At 55.0% G+C, this 6997-nt stretch overlaps 1 non-coding gene across 1 annotated transcript; it reads left to right on the plus strand.

Annotated features, from left to right (window-relative positions):
* Positions 1 to 233: 233 nt before the first annotated feature.
* LOC122799052 lies at positions 234 to 4054 on the plus strand. Its single transcript, XR_006364425.1, has one exon. It is a non-coding gene; the product is annotated as a 28S ribosomal RNA (ribosomal RNA).
* The last annotated feature ends 2943 nt before the right edge of the window (positions 4055 to 6997 follow it).

Here is a 6997-nt window from a genome sequence, read left to right on the forward strand (position 1 = left end):
GACTGTACCTTAACCATAATGCCATGCAATATACTATTAACATAAAAGATCTCTGCTTTTGAAGCTGGAACGCCAACAATAGGGCTGAATGGTTGTGTATGAGAATTTTTGTGCCCATTTGATATACCAAACAAGACTTTTATACGGGTGTGCAGGTGAGGGGAGGACAGGTAGTCTATCCAGCCCCGAGGCCCCTGCCATCTTGTAACTCCCCCACAACCGCACTCGGAACGCGACCTCAGATCAGGCATGGTGACCCGCTGAATTTAAGCATATTACTAAGTGGAGGAAAAGAAACTAACCAGGATTCCCTCATTAATGGAGAGTGAAGAGGGAAGAGCCCAGTGTTGAATCTCTGCCTGGGTAATGGGTGCAGGGAAATGTGCCATATGGAATTAAACTTCCCCGACACCACCCGGGGGCCCACGTCCTTGTGATCGAGGCTAAGCTTGCGGATGGACTGAAGAAGGTGGTGGCCCCGGTGCATCAGGATCAGGTCTTCCCGGAGTGAGGTTGTTTGTGAATGCAGCCCAAAGTGAGTAGTAAACTCCATCTAGGCTAAACACTGGCATGAGACCGATAGCAGACAAGTACCGTAAGGGAAAGTTGAAAAGAACTTTGAAGAGAGAGTTCAAGAGGGCGTGAAACTGTTCAGAGGTAAAAGGGTGGGGACCACACGGTCCACCCAGAGGATTCAATTTGGTGGCCGCACAGGCCACCTGGGTGAGTTGAATCCCCTCCCCCTCCAGGGGGGTTGGGGACCATCCCTTAGCGTGCTGGCCAACATCGGGTGCACTTCCTCTGTGGTGGTACACCAAGACCGGCTCTGGGTCAGCTGAGAAGGCCGCATGGAAGGTGGCTCCCCTTCCTGGAGGGGAGTGTTACAGCCCATGACATCAGCCCTCACTATGCCCCGGGTTGTGGGAAATGACAGCCGCCACAACCACACCCAACCTTGTGGTGGGGGCCGGGAGCCCCCAGCTCCTGGCAGGACTGTCGACTGGGCCAGACTGCCCTCAGTGTGGCCTGACCATGTCCTACTGCTGGGCCGGTGGGCTCACCTTGGGTGCTTGGGGTCCACGGCGATGTCGGTGACCCACCCTTCCCATCTTGACACACAGACCAAGCAGTCTAACAGGTGCGTGAGTCTGAGGATTGGCAGGAGACCCCATGGCACAATAAAAGTGAGGGCCAGCATGCGCTAGCTGAGGTGGGATTCCCCCTGCCATGCACGGGAGCACACTGCCAGCCCATCTCACCCATCCTGTCGGGGAAGTGGATCATGAGCACACCTGGTGGGACCTGAAAGATGGTGAACTTTGCCTGGGCAGGGCAAAGTCAGAGGAGACTCTGGTGGAGGTCTGTAGTACTCCTGACGTGCACATTGGTCATCCAACCTGGGTATACGGGCGAAAGACTAATCAAACCATCTAGTAGCTGGTTCCCTCTGAAGTTTTCCTCAGGTTAGCTGGCACTCGGTGGATGCAGTTTTATCTGGTAAAGACAAGGATTAGAGGTCTTGGGGCCAAAACGATCTCAGCCAATTCTCAAACTGTAAATGGGTAAGAAGCCTGACTCACTGGATTGGAGCTGGGTGTGGAATGCGAGTGTCCAGTGGGCCAGTTTTGGTAAGCAGAACTGGCGCTGCTGGATGAACTGAATGCCGGGTTAAGGCACCCAATGCCAACACTCATCAGACCCCAGAAAAGGTGTTGGCTGATATAGACAGCAGAACAGTGGCCATGGAAGTCAGAATCTGCTAAGGAGTGTGTAACACCTCACCTGCCGAATCAACTAGCCCTAAAGATGGATGGCACTGGAGTGTCGGGCCCATACTCGGCCGTCGCCGTTACTGGGACCCAAGGAGGCTACACTGTGATGAGTAGCAGGGCCGCCGTGGTGGCACTGAAGCCCAGGGCTAGGAGCCGGGTGGAGCCACCATGGGTGCAGATCTTGATGGTAGTAGCAAATATTCAAATGAGAGCTTTGAAGGCTGAAGTGGAGAAGAGTTCCATGTGAACAGCAATTGAGCATGGGTCCTTCGGTCCTGAGAGATAGGCGAGTGCCATTCCAAAGGGATGGGTGATGGCCTCCGTCGCCCTCAGCTGATCGAAAGGTAGTCGGGGTTCAGATCCCTGAATCTGGAGCAGCGAATATGGGCACCTCGGGGTCTCCAGTGCAGTGATGCAAACAATCCCATAGAAGCCAGTGGGGGCCCCTGGGAAAGTTGTCTTTTCTTTTTAAAGGGCAGGGCGCCCTGGGATGGGTTCATCTGGAGAGAGGGGCCCGAGTCCTGGAAAGCATTGTGGTTCTGGCCGCATTAGGTGAGCTCTCACCAGCCCTCAAAAATCCAGGAGAGAGGGTGTAAGTTTCACGCCAGGCCTTACCCATATCTGCAGCAGGTCTCCAAGCTGAACAACCTCTGGCATGTTAGAACAGTGTAGGTAAAGAAAGTTGGCAAGCCAGATCTTTAACTTTGGGATAAGGATTGGCTCTAATAGTTGGGTCGGTCAGGCTCATGCATGAAGTGGGGCTGGGTGCATGCCACATGGATGAGGCATCACCCCGTTGATGCACTCTCTCTTCCCAGGGACAACAGGGGGATGGCAGCGGCGACTCTGGATGCACGCCGGGCCCTTCCTGTGGATCACCGCGGTGCATCATCCGGCAGCTAGCAGCGGATGTAGAACTGGTACAGACCAGGGAGTCCAACTGTTTAATTAAAACAAAGCATCGTGAAGGCCCGAGATGGATGGTGGCACAATATGATTTCTTCGCAGTGCTCTGTATGTCAAAGTGAAGAAATTCAATGATGCATGGCTAAACGGCAGGAATAACTATGACTCACTTAAAGTAGCCAAATGCCTCATCATCTAATTAGTGATGTACATGAATGGATGAATGAGATTCCCACTGTCCCTACCTACTATCTAGTGAAACCACAGCTAAGGGAATGGATTTGGCAGAATCAGTGGGGAAAGAAGAACCTGTCAAACTGAACGCTAGTCTGGCATTGTAAAGAGACATGAGAGATGTAGAATAAGTGGGAAGTTTCAGCTGCTGGTGAAATAAAACTACTCATCACTTTTACACTTACCCAGTAAGGTGGGGGGTGAGCCCCACTGGGTCTCTCACTTCTGGTTCCAAGCACCCAGGTGTCCAGGTGTGATCCACTCTGTGGACAGTGTCAGGTAGGGAGTTTGACTGGGGAAGTACACCTGTCAAAGAGTAACACAGGTGTCCTTAGGTGAGCTCAGAGAGTACAGAAACCTCTCGTGGAGCAGAAAGGCAAAAGCTCGCTTGATCTTGATTTTCAGTATGAATACAGCCCGTGAAAGCAGGGTGTCATTATCCTTCTGGCTTTTTGGGTTTTAAGGTCATTGAAAACAGAAAAGCACACATTGCCACAGGTTGCTCACTTACACAGTAAAGGTTTTAAGCAGGAGGTGTCAGAAAAGTTACCACAGGGATAACTGGCTTGTGGCGGCCAAGCATTCATAGCAATGTCACTTTTTGATCCTTCATTGCCGGCTTTTCCTATCATTGTGAAGAAGAGTTCACCAAGCATTGGATTGTTCACCCACTAACAGGGAACATGAGCTGGGATTAGACCATTGTGCGACAGGTTAGTTTTACCCTACTGATGATGTATTGTTGTGATAGTAATCCTGCTCAGTATGAGAGGAACCGCAGGTTCAGGCATTTGGTGTATGTGCTTGGCTGAGGAGCTAATGGTGCAAAGCTACCTTCTTTGGGAATATGACTGAATGCCTCTAAGTCAGAATCCTGCCTAAACATAACGATACCTCAGCACTGCGGATCTCCTGTTGGCCAGGGATAGCTGGCCTCTAGGTCAGCAAAGAGCACTGCTCATCACTGAGTCGGAGCATGGATGGAAGGGGGCCACCTCTCTCCAGCAGTGCACTGCACATTCATGGGGAACCGAATGCTAAATCATTTGTAGATTACCTGATTCTGGGTCAAGGTTTCATATGTAGCAGAGCAGCAGAAAGCTGCGATCTGTTGAATGTCAGTCCTCGAGCCAAGCTTTTCTTGCAGGTGGGGAGATAGGATCTGTGCCCTTGTGGGGAGGGTGACCCATCCTCAGCCGTCCCACCCTGCATGCCGCCTGCCCTCCCCCTATGTCCAGATCATCAGTGGGAGTTTGCTCCTCTGCAGCGGGCATGGGATCCAGCCAGGGGATCGAGGGAGTAGGGTCTGGGTGTGACCTGGCAGTGGGGCGTACCTCACTGGAGGAGGTTCCCAGTTGCACCCTTCACTTCTCACACCTCAGCACCTCCATCCAGGTAGTAGGAACCCCTGCAGGTGCGGAGGGGGATGAAGGTCACATACCCGGGTTTAAGGGTCATCCTCGGAGGGGCGACCCGGTGGGGGCTGAATGGTTCCTGGGAGAGGGTCAACCCCCAGGGGAGAGGCAACATGGCTGCCATGGTGTCTCACACCCAGGGTGGGCCGGTGGAGTCAGCCATCAGTGCTGGCAGAACGAGGGCCACCCCGGGAAGCCAGGTCTGCGATCCCATCCTCCCGGCCCCCAGGGGCACAGAGATGCAGCCAGTATGGTGTCTCACACCCAGGGCTGGCTGGGTGAGTTGGCTTCAGTGCAGGTGGACCGAGGACCACCCTGGGAAGCCAGGTTAGCGATATCATCCTCCCAGCCCCCAGGGGTGTGGGGATAAGGTTGCTTTGGTGTCTTGCACCTGGTCCCAGCCTGGAGAGTCAGCTGTCTGTGCGGGTGGGCTGCTGGCCACTCAAGGAAGCCACATCTGTGATCCCATCCTCCCAGCCCTCAGGGGTGTGAAGATATGGCCTCCATGACATCTCCCATCTGGGGCCATCTGCGGGCAGCGGTTCAGCCTCCAGTCCTCTAGCTGGCACCGTGGGGATGCAACCCTGTAAATGGAACTCTGCAGGGGGCAAGAGGCCACATGCCAGGTGGCTCATAGTGAAGCGGTGGAAGTCCAGAAGGAGGAGAGAGGTGGAATGCAGCCAGGCAGGGAGTGCTCCTGCCAAGGTGAGATGGTTCAAATCATCCCCCTCCAGCTGGAAGTCCTTAAGGGAGCTGCTGGTGGAAGGCTGCAGGGCCAGTAGAGCTCCTGCCCGGGTGAGAGGGGTCAGGTGGATCCCCGTGACCAAAGTCCTCAAGGGAGTGACCAATGGGAGTTTGCAAGGCCTGAAGAACTCCAGCCAGACTGGAGGAAGGTGTCCGATTTTGTCAAGTACCTGACAGCATCCGCAAAATGTCACAAAGTCCCTGGAACCCGTCTGGACGGGAAAGCAGGGGGTCTCAGAAGTCCCGATGAGAGCGGACCTTCTCCTCGGTTGCCGAGGGGAGTTCCACAAAAGCTCAAAGATCAGAGGGAGGTTCCCCTGAGATGCCCCAAGGGCACTGGGAAATGACATGGCTTGGCAGCCTGCAGGAGATTTGGGGGAAGACGTGGGCTGTGGTGCTGTGGACAGGAAAGGAGGGAGATCAGAAGCCCTGATGGAGTGTACCTGCCCCTCAGCGGCTGACGGGAGTTCCACTGGGCCAGCCAGGATCAGAGGGAATCCATGCAAAAGTCCCCTGAAGGCACAGGAATACTTCCCACCTTGGCAGCCTTTGGGGGAGATATGTAACCCAGGGAAAGAGCTCTCCCTCCCAGGTAGAAGTGGAAGCCCAGTAGGGGTGGCCATCCTGATGGAAGTCTGAAAGGCGGAGAGAGGCAGAAAGCATCTAGGCATGTAGCGCTCCCGCTTGGGTGAGATCCATCTGGGTGAGAAGGTCTGGATGATGCCCCCCCACCCTCTGTGATGGAGGTCCTAAAGGGAGCATCTGGTGAATGGCTGTGAGGCCAGGAGAGCTCATGCCTGGTTGAGTGTGGCCAAGTAGATACCCCCCATGATGAAAGTCATCAAGGGAGCATCTGGCAGATGACTGCGGGGCCTGGAGAGCTCCTTCCTGTGTGAGAGGGGAACAGGTGGAGGCCCCCACAACAGAAGTCCTCAAGGAAGTGCCAGGCAGAGGGCTACAGGGCCTGGAGAGCTCCTGCCAGGCAGAGGGGAAGGCATCCCACTTCGCCCCTTACCCGACGGCATCCCCAAAATATCGCAAAGTCCCCAGAACCCCTCTGGATGGGAAAGCAGGGGGCACACAGAAGTCCCAATGAGAGTGCACCTGTCCCTCAGTGGCCGAGGGGAGTTCCATGGGAAGGCCTGGATTGGAGAGAAGCCCTCCAAGAGGCCCCTGAAGGCACAGGGACACTTCCTGCCTCGGCAGCCTTTAGAAGATATGGGGAAGATGGGGACCATGGTGCTTCGGACCCAAAAGGGGGGGGCTCAGAAGCCCCAATAGGAGCATACCTGTCCCTTAGTGGCAGAGGGAGTTCCACGTGGTTGGCCAGGACCAGAGTGAAGCACCCCAAGAGGCCCCCAAGGGCACAGGGACACTTCCTGCCTCGGCAGCCTTCAGGAGATATGGGGGAAGATGGGGACCATGATGCTCTGGAGCAGAAAGGGGGAGTGATCAGAAGTCCCAATGAGAGTGGACCTGCCACTCGGCAGCCAAGAGGAGTTCCGCAGGGCTGGCTGGGATCAGAGGGAGGTTCCCTTGAAAGGCTTTAAGGGCAGGAGTGACACTGCAGGATTTGGCAGCCTTTGGGAGATATGTAACCCAGGAAAGAACTCTCCCTCCCGTGTAGAAGTGGAAGCCCAGAGGGGGTATCCATCCTGATGGAAGTCCGGAAGGGGGAGAGGGGTGAAAAGCATCTGGGCAGGGAGCACTTCCACCTGGATGAGAGGGTCTGGATCATGCCCCCCACCCTCTGAGATGGAGGCCCTTAAGGGAGCATCTGGTGGATAGCTGTGGCTCCAGGAGAGCTCCTGCCTGGTTGAGTGGGGTCAGGCAGAGCCCCCTTCATGATGGAAGTCCTCAAGAGAGCATCTAATAGATGGCTGTGGGGCCTGGAGAGCTCCTTTTTGGGAGAGAGGGGAATAAGCA

The sequence above is a fragment of the Protopterus annectens genome, chromosome 3.part1 (genome assembly GCF_019279795.1).
Source record: "Protopterus annectens isolate FY-2018-M chromosome 3.part1, PAN1.0, whole genome shotgun sequence".
Taxonomy (NCBI): Eukaryota; Metazoa; Chordata; order Ceratodontiformes; family Protopteridae; genus Protopterus; species Protopterus annectens.